A 12,042-nucleotide genomic window follows, 5' to 3' on the forward strand; every position below is an offset into this window, starting at 1 on the left:
CGAGAAGCACTTCTCACAAAATAGATGCTTTACACACAAATATGTGTATAAATGTTCATTAATAACTTTGCTATGAACAATTTTATTATAACTGCAGGTCAACGCAAAATAGCCTACTGTAAGGTCTGCTCTTATATTAAAGAAAGAAAGAAAGAAAGAAAGAAAGAAAGAAAGAAAGAAAGAAAGAAAGAAAGAAAGAAAGAAAGAAAGAAAGAAAGAAAGAAAGAAAGAAAGAAAGAAAGAAAGAAAGAAAGAAAGAAAGAAAGAAAGAAAGAAAGAAAGAAAGAAAGAAAGAAAGAAAATTACAAATTAACTCATACGGACCCTCAGTCACCAATGTTACCAATTACAGATAAACTACACACAGAATACATTTAGTCCTTATTTGGCTTCGAAAACAACATGCAACACATAGCCCACAGTCAGTGCAAACCTCTCATCTGTATTTTTAATCTTCACCAGCACATGAAATTCCTTTAAAAAAAGATGTTACATCATTCCGAGGTTATAATGGTCCAAAATGTGATGATAAAAATTAAAAATGGCAGTTTGTTCATGTTTTAGTTTGCTGAAAGAATCATTTGCTCCTTTGTTTTTTCACACATCACTCTTACATTTGTCCATTTCTGAAAGGATCGGATGTCAGAAGTGCTTCAGTAATCACGTGCACATTATTATCATTAGCTCAAGAAGATTGTTATTTCAAGTTTAGACGTGCGATTGTGAGCCTTCTTGAGAAAGCTAATCCGCTCACACTTTTAGACAACCTCGAAAAACAACAACAGGACACGGCAGATTTTGTCCTTCTTGGCTTTGTGGCTGTTCATCAAGACAACGACAAGGTTTGTTTGAGCTCAGGTTGACCATGGCTTTTTACTACATGTATATATTATTACAGTGTAATGTCTCTGTGTATTTAAAAATGACGGTGCCTTTGTTATCATTCTCCTGGCTATGTGCTAGTGTCATTTCTTTGTAAACCAACAGCATTTAGCTGCATGTCTAGCTCTGGATTTTGGTGCAGTTTTGTCAAGCTAGGTACCCTATGCAAAGAGTTCCCAAAAAGTGGTACGGTTTGCTTTTTGCTACCTTTTGACAGTGGAAACGGACATAAAATTGTACCGACCCGTACTGTACCACTCAGTGGGCCATAATAAAGAATGTGCGGCACATTTTGAAGTGCAAAATGTGACAACGAACCTCCCGTACTGTTGCCCACCCCTAAAACACTTGATTACTTGGTGTCTTCAGTCCCTAAAAATCTTTTAAATGTTGTGAAAAGTAATGGCAATATTACAAATTGGTAAATGCTTTACTGTTCAACTATTTTTGAAATGTGCTCCAAGAACCAACATTGGAATATGTGTTTATTTAAAAAAATAAAATAAGTCAGCGCAATAGCCTAATGGTTAGCATGTCTACATATAGTGCAGTAGCACGTCAGGGAGTCCCGAGTTTGAGGACATTTCCCTACCCTACCCACCTCTATCTTTCCAACTTCGCTTTCTGTCTTAATACTGTCCTATCCAATTAAGGCAAAAAGTCCAAAAATAAATCTTAAAAAAATAAATAATAAAATAAAATAATAATTATATACATTTTTTTTATTAAATCATGGGGAGGACGTTAAATAATGTTGGTTGTATTGTCTGAAATGAAATTTAAGTCGAAGTAAATTTGGAAATCACTACTGCGTTTTCCATACTGTCCCAACTTTTCCTGATTTGGGGTTGTAAGAAATTGGTTACTGTTAGCAAAAACCAGTTTCAGTTCATTTGTATCAGGAATCAGACCATCAACCTCATGTGTAGACCTTTCTTTTTCAGTATGGTGTTGAGCATTATACTGCATATGTTTGTTTGAATACTTTTTACATTGATAATGGTGGGCTGCAATGTCAAGCAATGATACATTTTATTCAGGCAATGACTATACACATGGTTGACAGCCAGACATGATTTCACATTTTGTCATCATAATGTGCCTTTTATTACCACCTCATGTCAGACATAACCAAACCTTGCGTTTCTACTGATGTTTGTGCTGTGTGTGTGCTGCGAAGGTTTAGCTGCTACTCAAGAATGGATCTGCTTTCCTGAAACTGCAGACTCGGAGAGGGGTAGGAGAGCAGCAGACCATTAGCATTTAAAGAGATATGAAGCTAAAGTGAATGAATGCAAACTATGTTTTGACGGTGTTTATTTACACTAGCATTGAGAAATTTAACCAAAGTATGCTATACATTAAGACCCTAAATAACCATATCAATTTGTGCAAAATGTCACCTTTTAAAAAATTTTGATGTCACCTTTTAAAAAATTTTAAAACGCATCGCGGTGGTCCTTTGCCTCCACGGTAATGCATAATCCTTTTTTTATGCAAAGCAAGCACTTGATATTTCCCTACAGTATACAATCTATATATGCATAAGAACTAATCATCTCTATGCCAACTGCCCAAGCAGCAACACATCACACAAATCACTTTGCATATTGTGCACTACATGATGTATCTACCTGGAGGTTTGTGCATCATTTCATCATTTGACGTATGAATAGGGGCAAAAATCCCAGACTGTCTCCCCTCAACCTTCATCTTCACAGCTGGCAAAGATGCACAGATTCACCTAACAGCTTTCATGCGGAGCAATTTAGAGTTTGTCCTTTCCCAAGCCTTGGGAACTACAGCTTTTAGGATGACAGCTTGATGCTTTCAAGATGCTAACTGTGATGAACTTTTGTGCCATGAATTTCAATCCTCTCACATGAATTATGGATTATGGATTACGACTGCACATTATATCATATTACGACATTCTTGGAAAGTACAACTGAATCCAAGAAATGATGCAAAGTATGGAAATGTTACGCAAAACGAATACTGATGTAGCTGAGGCTTCTGCGAAAGAAATACACCTTTAAAAAAAATCTAAATTTACAGCCTAATAACATTAAATAACTATTATAAGAGCTTAAAATGGGTCTTCAGTCCCTAAAAATCTTTTAAATGTTGTGAAAAGTAATGGCAATATTACAAATTGGTAAATGCTTTACTGTTCAACTATTTTTGAAATGTGCTCCAAGAACCAACATTGGAATATGTGTTTATTTAAAAAAATAAAATAAGTCAGCGCAATAGCCTAATGGTTAGCATGTCTACATATAGTGCAGTAGCACGTCAGGGAGTCCCGAGTTTGAGGACATTTCCCTACCCTACCCACCTCTATCTTTCCAACTTCGCTTTCTGTCTTAATACTGTCCTATCCAATTAAGGCAAAAAGTCCAAAAATAAATCTTAAAAAAATAAATAATAAAATAAAATAATAATTATATACATTTTTTTTATTAAATCATGGGGAGGACGTTAAATAATGTTGGTTGTATTGTCTGAAATGAAATTTAAGTCGAAGTAAATTTGGAAATCACTACTGCTTTTTCCATACTGTCCCAACTTTTCCTGATTTGGGGTTGTAAGAAATTGGTTACTGTTAGCAAAAACCAGTTTCAGTTCATTTGTATCAGGAATCAGACCATCAACCTCATGTGTAGACCTTTCTTTTTCAGTATGGTGTTGAGCATTATACTGCATATGTTTGTTTGAATACTTTTTACATTGATAATGGTGGGCTGCAATGTCAAGCAATGATACATTTTATTCAGGCAATGACTATACACATGGTTGACAGCCAGACATGATTTCACATTTTGTCATCATAATGTGCCTTTTATTACCACCTCATGTCAGACATAACCAAACCTTGCGTTTCTACTGATGTTTGTGCTGTGTGTGTGCTGCGAAGGTTTAGCTGCTACTCAAGAATGGATCTGCTTTCCTGAAACTGCAGACTCGGAGAGGGGTAGGAGAGCAGCAGACCATTAGCATTTAAAGAGATATGAAGCTAAAGTGAATGAATGCAAACTATGTTTTGACGGTGTTTATTTACACTAGCATTGAGAAATTTAACCAAAGTATGCTATACATTAAGACCCTAAATAACCATATCAATTTGTGCAAAATGTCACCTTTTAAAAAATTTTGATGTCACCTTTTAAAAAATTTTAAAACGCATCGCGGTGGTCCTTTGCCTCCACGGTAATGCATAATCCTTTTTTTATGCAAAGCAAGCACTTGATATTTCCCTACAGTATACAATCTATATATGCATAAGAACTAATCATCTCTATGCCAACTGCCCAAGCAGCAACACATCACACAAATCACTTTGCATATTGTGCACTACATGATGTATCTACCTGGAGGTTTGTGCATCATTTCATCATTTGACGTATGAATAGGGGCAAAAATCCCAGACTGTCTCCCCTCAACCTTCATCTTCACAGCTGGCAAAGATGCACAGATTCACCTAACAGCTTTCATGGGGAGCAATTTAGAGTTTGTCCTTTCCCAAGCCTTGGGAACTACAGCTTTTAGGATGACAGCTTGATGCTTTCAAGATGCTAACTGTGATGAACTTTTGTGCCATGAATTTCAATCCTCTCACATGAATTATGGATTATGGATTACGACTGCACATTATATCATATTACGACATTCTTGGAAAGTACAACTGAATCCAAGAAATGATGCAAAGTATGGAAATGTTACGCAAAACGAATACTGATGTAGCTGAGGCTTCTGCGAAAGAAATACACCTTTAAAAAAAAATCTAAATTTACAGCCTAATAACATTAAATAACTATTATAAGAGCTTAAAATGAATACAAATTGCACCCCAAAATTGAGGGGGTGCATGGTGAACTAAACTAAACTATCAGAAATGAATGAAGTGTCAGTTTGCAGTATTACATTAAGATCTGTGCACCTTGCATCACATTTCTCCTCACATGTTCCTATTGAGATTATTCATGCAGTGGCCAATAAGATGCGTTTCATTTAGACACCGCTACAGTGCTTTCTTATTTTGAGCATCCTCCTTACAGATTGAACACTAATATTCTCTCTTTGCTGCAATGAAAGTATTTGTATAGCTTCCAGGCTTCAGTGATTATAGAAAGATTTTGGTTTCCATAACTTGACTTAAAACTAAGACTAACATATTTTGTCTGTGGATAGCCAGATTATTATTTATTGCTTGTATAATCTTGGCATCATTAATATTATATAAAAAGAGCAATACGCATGTATACAATAACAAACTAATGAACATTATTATCGAAAAAGGCAAATTGTAGACATAAATTTTTTAATGCTTCCCATCCAACTACTGTACAGCGAGAGCGCCAAAGCAGCTGGAAGTCATTCATTTTCAATAGGAGCCGGTGACGATAAGCGTCGAGGAGCAGCACGGCACATCTTTTCTGGTGTGGGCGTCAAGGAGAGTTGCAATAAAGTCAACTTTGTGGTAATGACCTATGACGCGGAGGAATGACTGTATACGATATACATCCACTATTTTCCCATAAATGTTTACTTGAGAGTTAAATCCTCATTAAAACTTTATTAAACATTTGAGCAAGGAATAATTCAAACACAGGGGTTTCCCTCCCTGTTTACAAGTAAACAGCTGCACAAAATCTTTGAATAAAACAGTACAGTTTTTTTTTTCCTGCTTAACATTATACACAGCTCTACTGTGCTGTTGTGCAAATAACAAAGTAACCGAACCATAGAAAACATAGCTATTGTCAGAGCAAAAAAGGAGCACACTTAAATAGTAACACAACAAAAAGTATTGTAGGATAGAAAAGAACCATATTGAATATAAATATTAAACACAGCATTTTGTCAAAGTTACAGTGTTGTTATAAGTAATCGTGTATACCACAGTTGTGTGATTTATAAACAATTAAATCAGCTGTATATATTTTTTTAGTTACACAATTACATGTATGTATTGTGCACAATTACTAAACAGTGCACATATCGAAGATATCTAAAGACTTTCACTTCATGTAAAAAATCCTACACTTTTTCTTTTATTTTGACTAAACCTGTTTGACTAAATATTAAATAAGGAGATGAAAACAAATAGACTATAGATATGAGAAGTAACAAAATTGTTTCAGAGTACTGTGATGAAATGCTGGTTAAGCATATAAATGTAAACAGTCATTATGACAGAGCAGAACGCAGAGCTAAATGTCTAATTATAACATAAATATAAAGAAGAGACTGAACTAATAATCAGTGACTATGAGGTGGTTACACTTTTGAAATGCGGTAAAAATTCCTCCCATTTAGCCATTTTTAATTCCTTTGAACACATTCAGGTGCTGCTTGTCAATTTGACTAGGCTTCTATGTTCATTCTTGCTGTCAATTGCGGAAGAAATGATTGATAAAAGATTTCTGATAAACCGCTCCCAACCTCATTAAAACTTATTTCATTAGTTAAGCCAGAAAGCAAATCTGCAATAGACTGCAATCTACATTTTATGTTGACTTCAAATGCATGTCGCCAATGGCAGCTGGGACAGATGGCTTTTTTAAAACCACTAACGCCATTTTTATCCTCAAATAGAGAAAGTCATACACATGGTAGGTCAAATATGCCGGTCCCAAAACAGAACTATTTTTTGTTTTTCAATTAGAACAAGGAAATATTGATAGAATGGAACAAATGATGCATTTTTCACTTGCCAGATGAATAAGATCTCAGGTTAATTACGTAATTATCGCCAGGCTTGGCACCATCTCCAGGCATAATTACAGGGGCCATTTATTTTACCTTCTGTTACTGTTTCCACTGTCATTTATAGGCCTGTCTCCCTTTTCACTAAATTATGGTGAAATATTGTTACTGTCCTTCCCCTATAAAGATTTTTCAATAGGCTCTGCTCAGAGATAAAGCTATGAGGAGTGTTTCCTCTGCATGGTACTCGCAGTGTTTCTCAATAACATATTTCATTTCTGGCAGTGGTTGTTAGTGTTTTAGCTAAAAACAGATTAAGAACTTTCAATGCTACCAGCAAAGTCTAAACAACTATTCAGGGTTAGTTTTAACAGAGGTTATTGCCGGCATTTTTCCGGAAAGTTTGTATGTGTGAACAGGTCCTTTTTGAAAATACCGGTAAATTCGTTCTGGCTATTTTCCGGAAAGAGAAGTTGTAACATTACCGGCAATTTGCTGGAATGCTGCGCTCTGTGAATGCAGAATGAAGATTGCCGGAAGATTGCGCGAGCACGTCTAGTACGTGCTGACGTGAGACGTCTGCTTTAGCCAATCACAACAGTCAGACGCATTTACGTCCGCGCGGTTTGTGAGGATAAAAGCCTTTGAATATTTTTCCAGACACATTTAGCTGCTGGAAGTTAGTCAGATCACCTTTATATGTTCTTCTTAATGCCAACTGTGTAAATAATCATCGATGAAATGCTTATGATAAGCCGTTGTTTGTTTACCTTCAAGCTTTGCGTGTGCATGTGAAACAGCCTGTGAGCGCCTGTACACGCACATATTATGAACATCTCGACATGCGAAAGTGATCCTGCGAAAGTTGTTCACAATATTGATCATCCACAGAGTTTTTTATTTAGTCAAATGTTTACAAATACAAGCGCAGCCGTTTAAAGTTAATTTGTGGTGAATGATGTCAGAATTTACCGGTATTTTGGAATGGATGTGTGAATGCTCTTTTCCGGAAAATTTCCGTAACGCCCTCGCCTGTGTGAACAGCACTTTTTTGAATATACCGGTAAAGTCGTTCCGGAAATTTTCCAGATATTTACCGGTATCACTGTGTGAAAGGGGCTATTGACTATGTTTACATAATCTAATTATTATCTCTTCCAATTATCTTTTAATTTACTGTCGCCAAACCCGGTGAAAATCCTACACTAGGTTATAGTTTAAAATGTTTACATGTCTGTACTGTACTTCGATAATGTGACCAAAAATCTGCATACTCCACGTCTCAATTGTATTTCTGTGTAGTTCAATTATGATCTTAATCGGATTAAATTAAATTGATCAAAAAAATGGCTGTTTACATGGTAGACTCTTAATCAGAGTACAATCTTAAGCATATTAAAATCTGATTTTTTGGTGTCCATGGTGTAAATGAAAACAGGTGTGTGTGTGTGTGTGTGTGTATATATATATATATATATATATATATATATATATATATATATATATATATATATATATATATATATATATATATATATATATATATATATATATATATATTTATATATTTTTTTTTTTTTTTTTCTTGAGATGTGACAATAATAAACAAATAGGTTGCCAAATTAACAGCTTAACAGCCAAATTTAACAGCTTTTTTAGCTATCTAAATAGTCTACTTTTCTAAATAGTCTAAGCAACCCTTTCCCTTACCTCTTGAGCTTGTGTTCTAGTTGTTGTTTTTTCAATCCACAGAAAGTCAGTGCAGACAGCTTTTTTCAGTAGCTTCGTTCCATTTCAGAGGCAACACACTTTGATGGACGTCAACTTTAAAGGCCACACCTGCCAACGGCACAAAGGTTGAAATTGTTGTTAAATAGGACAGTTTAGCTTACACCTAGCAACAGTGACAGCTGCTATTGACAAGTAATAAAAAAGCCATATTTTTTAAAGTTATATTAAAATGTCAAAACAATGTCCTGTCAAATTATACTCTCATTTTATAAAAATATGAACATTCACTAGGATATAAGTCTTAGTTTTAAAGTGTTTTTGTGTTGTGTTCAATTTTAAAAAGTTACTGTATTTGAAAAGTAATATTGCATTTGAAAAATTGTGATTTACCCTTCTCTCTCGAAATCCAAAGTCGTTACAAGTATGTTCTGAATCTTGAAATAGTCTAGGCAACAAATGATTTGTTTATTATATTCTTGATTGCCTATTATGCTGGCATGAGACATTCAGTCCTTGAAGGATGCAGTGTCAAAATTGGAACACAACCAATGCGTACTTTGATGGCACAAACCACATTCATCCATTCATAACGAAAGGCACAACCAAAACAAAACAAAAATAAACAAAAAAATCATGCTATTTCAAATAGCTATTTTAACTAGAGCAGTGGTTTCCAACAGGGGGCTCCTGGCCCACAAGGGGGCCTTAGCAAGCTCTCTGGTATGGAAGCATACGAGAAGCATAAGTCATTTTGAAATGTAATATGCAAAATGGCAATGCAATATGTTAAATGGCAATGTATTTATGTATTTCAAAATATTCATTTTTTAATTTTTTTATTTTTAGTTTTTTTTTTTTACATTTTTTTCATTTCAAACACTGTTTTAATATGTGAATTGTATCAACATTAATTCCTTATAAAAGTTTCAAAATTAAATTGAAAATGCAATACACAAAGTGAATTTGATGTGTAAAGTACGAGCAGAAACAGTAGCAAAATGATCATTTAAATGTAATTTGTCCGGAATGCATTGACACTCACGTCTAGGAAATCCAGCATTACATTTTCAGCATAACACTGTGGGATGTTTGTGGCAAAATTAATTTTGAAATGTAATACACAAAACAATAATGCAATATGTGTAATGGCAATGTATTTCAGCTAGCACTTTTCAAGACATGTGCAATGTTTGCTGTGAAATTAAACTAAAAAAATTTAAATTTTCATTTAATACATCACAACGAATGAAAGGCGATGTGAAATTAAAAATGCATTCTGGGCTGACCACGCCCACATATGGCAGCCGTTTCTGCAAGGCGGGTATTGTGTTTTGTCCTCACAGCTGCAGCGATGAGGACTATTTGGGACATTTGGCCGCATAAACATGGCGCAGTCTGTTCCTCAGCTGCTTCATGAATCTGCACAAGCTCTGGAGCGTGAAATGAAAAATACTTTAGAAAACCAATCACCTCCTAGCTCAGTAAAGTTGGTTTTGGGTTCAATATTTGCCCGACATTCGCGCACTCAGTTTTAGGGATCGTCTGTGAATTACATCGTCAAAGCCAAAACGCACAGTAACGCAAAGCAGAAAAAAATGATTCTAGAAGATTCCAGTATATGGTTAAAGGCCAGACTGATTTATACAGGTAACAAGGCTACTATAGCTCTAACTATAGGATACATACAAAACAGAAATATACAAAATCTCTTTACATACAGTATACAGCAGCTAAAGCACCTAAATGTTATTTTCTCACATTTTCCTCTACATTTATGCATACATCACACAAATATATAGGAAAAGATATTTACAGTTTTTCACCTAGATGTAAGCTTCTCAATCTAATGTGTGCTCACTTCCCAAGGGACTAAACTGACTTATAGCAGAGATTTTCCCCATATTTTTTATTCATATTTGTACAGTACAAAAATACTGAAGAAAAATATTTACAGTAAATAACTCTACTGTAAGTTTATGATTTTAAAGGGTGTAGAACAGGGGTGTCCAAACTCGGTCCTGGAGGGCCTGTGTCCTGGATAGTTTAGCTCCAACTTCCTCCAACACACCTGCCTGGACGTCTAGTATACCTAGTAACAGTTTGATCAGCTGGTTTAGGTGTGTTTGATTGGGGCTGGAACTAAAATATGCAGGACACCGGCTCTCTAGGGCATAGTTTGGACACCACTGGTGTAGTACATTCACATAGAAAATGCAGTTTATACAAATTCCAGCCGTAAATTATTAAGTAATTTAAATAAACTCCCATAAATTCACACAAACGTTCCAACTTGGAATATTTCCAAAATACCACAGACTAAGGCTGCATTTACACTGCGGATCTTGATGGTCAATTCTGATTTTGTGGCTGTATCCGTTTTTTTGACGACCTGCTTACATCATCTTTTAAAAGTGACTCGTATCCAATTGTTTGCATTTACACAGCACACGGCAAAGGCGCAATGACCAGGAAAAAGAAAAAAAGAGTGGGCGCTGACTAAAAGCTGATAATAAAAGAGGGCTCTTTTATCCGATCCTGTATTTAATGTGTTCACAGGGTTTCATTTTTTAAGTTAAGTTTTTCATCTTACTTGATGTCATTGGCTATGGTGTTTAATGATACCCGACTCGCATTGACAGGTAAAAAGCTTGTCAACCTGCTTACACTCCAGACACGAGAACACAGATCTGATTCAGATTGTATCAATTTCCACATATGAACCAGGCCTGAATCTGATTTGCATAAATCAGAATCCATGTGATTTTTTGCTGCTTACACGTACATGCGCCATATCCGATCTGTGCCTCATGGGAGAAAAAAATAAATAAATAAATAAAATTGGAATTGAGTCACTTGAACAGTGCAGTGTAAGGGAGGGAGGGAGGGAGGGAGGGAGGGAGGGAAGGAAGGAAGGAAGGAAGGAAGGAAGGAAGGAAGGAAGGAAGGAAGGAAGGAAGGAAGGAAGGAAGGAAGGAAGGAAGGAAGGAAGGAAGGAAGGAAGGAAGGAAGGAAGGAAGGAAGGAAGGAAGGAAGGAAGGAAGGAAGGAAGGAAGGAAGGAAGGAAGGAAGGAAGGAAGGAAGGAAGGAAGGAAGGAAGGAAGGAAGGAAGGAAGGAAGGAAGGAAAGAAAAGAAAGAAAAGAATTGGACATTGTTACATAACTTATTTGGCTCTTTATGCAAGAAAGCAAACCATTAAAAACACGCGGATGAATAAATGATGAATATAATTGTTTTTGGAATAACCACCCCTTCAAGCCTTTAAAATGTAAACTAGTTGTGTGATGTCTGAGCTGTACTTTTAGTGTCGATTCTGCAGTCATGCATTTTTGATGTTGTCTTGCTAACAAAAGATCTCGGAATGCCTCAGTACCAGTACAAAGTGAATGACTTTTAATACCACCAGCACTAAAAAAAATTCAAACTACATACAAATTACTCAATTAATAAAGTTATTTAATAAAACAAAAAAAACTAAATTTAATTAAAATAAACAGTGATAAATTAAATCATTTATGAAACAACTGCTGCACAATAGCATTTTAAACACCATCGCCTAGTAATTAAGCACTATCACACAAGCAAGAGTACTGCGAACAGCTCTTTCAAACTGCACACTAAACTTGGCTTCAGTTTGTCAGCAGTGATCAAGCTGAGTAAAGGAGTCACAGGAGAGCTGGGGTTCCTGAAGTAAGCTTTGTTCCTACTAATTACGTCCCACT

General features: G+C 35.6%; 1 protein-coding gene across 7 annotated transcripts in view; it reads right to left on the bottom strand.

Annotated features, from left to right (window-relative positions):
* ikzf2 (IKAROS family zinc finger 2) overlaps positions 1-12,042 on the bottom strand; it is a 397,532-nt gene that overhangs the window by 327,183 nt on the left and 58,307 nt on the right. For 5 of the 7 annotated variants that reach the window (XM_073911497.1, XM_073911501.1, XM_073911487.1 and 2 more), the window contains one exon: positions 8,302-8,430. The exons of the other annotated variants lie outside the window; for them this stretch is intronic. The gene's annotated coding sequence lies outside the window, so the exon portion shown is untranslated. The remainder of the gene's footprint in view (positions 1-8,301; positions 8,431-12,042) is intronic. 7 annotated transcript variants of the gene reach the window in all.

The sequence above is a fragment of the Danio rerio genome, chromosome 9 (assembly GCF_049306965.1).
Source record: "Danio rerio strain Tuebingen ecotype United States chromosome 9, GRCz12tu, whole genome shotgun sequence".
Lineage (NCBI taxonomy): Eukaryota > Metazoa > Chordata > Actinopteri > Cypriniformes > Danionidae > Danio > Danio rerio.